Below are 1,449 nucleotides of genomic sequence, written 5' to 3'. Positions count from 1 at the left end.
GAAGTTATTAATTGATTCCGTTAATGAGTTTTAAGTCTTCCGCATTATTTTATGTTTTATTATGGTAGAAATGTTGGGGTTTAGATTGGTTGGTTCGCTCACATAGTAGGATAAGTGTGGGTGCCACTCGCGACCCGTTTTGGGTCGTGACAAATTGCATGGCGTTTTGTTGACGTACATACAGGCATGGAGAGCTAAAGAAAAAGCAGTAAAGTTGGTGCGCGGGGATCCAGCAGAGTCCTATGCAAAATTACCTGGTAATTTCGAAATAAGAATAAATTTAAAGATTACTCATTGAATTGGACTGTTATGTTTTCGTGTATTCTTTATGTATAAAATATGTATATTTTTTTGTATAAATTGGACTGTTATTTACAGCTTATTTTTACATTTTGGAGCAAACATATCCAGGATCTGTTTTGAAAATTAAAAGGAAAGAAGGTGATACATTTTTATACGCATTTGTTGCGTTAGAAGCTTGTATTAGAGGTTGAGAATATTGTAGGCCAATTGTAGTTGTTGATGGTGCGGGATTAAAATGTTCATATGGTGGTACAATTTTAACTGCCAGCACAATGGATCCGGGAGATAAATTTTTATCCTATTTAATTTTCTGATTATATCATATAATGAAAAAAATATATAAATTGTATTTCTGATTTTTGTGATATTTTTTTTTAAAATAATGAGCTGGTCATATACTTTTTTTGGCGTATGCGATAGTAGATTCTGAAAATGATGCTTCATGGACTTAAAGCTTTGAGCAGTTTAAAGAAGCATATGGAGTTAGACAAAATATGTGTTTTATGTCAGACCGAAATGAAAGCATATGGAAAGGGACTGCTAATGTATATCCTGAATCAGAACAGTATGCATGCATATGGCTTCTGTCAGTCAATGTGTTGAAGAATTTCAATAGAAATACTGAAGATTTGAAGATTTTGTTCTTTTCATTGGCAAAACCTTATACAAAACAACAGTGTGAGACAATTATGGGAAGAATAGATCAGATAGATACGCGCATACGACCATACTTGTTTGATATTAGTTATAGCAAATGGTCAAAAGCTTACTCGAATTGTAAGAGCACATGGACCATGACTTCAAACATCGCGGAGTCATTGAATAATGTTAACAGGTTAGCAAGGAGGTTACCGGTGATTTCACTTCTTGAGTTTATGAGGGTAACTGAGACGCTCAAACTTATTCTCAGATAAGAAGTAAAGCGGTCGTGTCAAGTAAATAACCCAACTGTGAGGTTGGGATCATTCCAACGAGGAAAATAGTCTAGACTTAACTTCAACCTGTTATTACTATTGTTTGGTCAATGACTTCCTTGGAAAGTAAAAACAATAAAAGGGGGGTTTCTATTTCTAAATGAACTAAAATAACTACGTAAATTGAAAGAGACACTTAACAGCTTTGAATGTTGGATTTTAATCAATTAAT

General features: G+C 33.7%; 1 pseudogene; it reads left to right on the top strand.

The window, feature by feature from the left end:
• The window catches only part of LOC114077174, a 6,741-nt pseudogene extending 6,124 nt beyond the window's left edge, over window positions 1-617 (top strand).
• The last annotated feature ends 832 nt before the right edge of the window (window positions 618-1,449 follow it).

The sequence above is a fragment of the Solanum pennellii genome, chromosome 5 (assembly GCF_001406875.1).
Source record: "Solanum pennellii chromosome 5, SPENNV200".
Lineage (NCBI taxonomy): Eukaryota > Viridiplantae > Streptophyta > Magnoliopsida > Solanales > Solanaceae > Solanum > Solanum pennellii.
The sequence above is the reverse complement of the archived record's forward strand: the minus strand, read 5'-3'. Positions and strand labels throughout refer to the sequence as shown.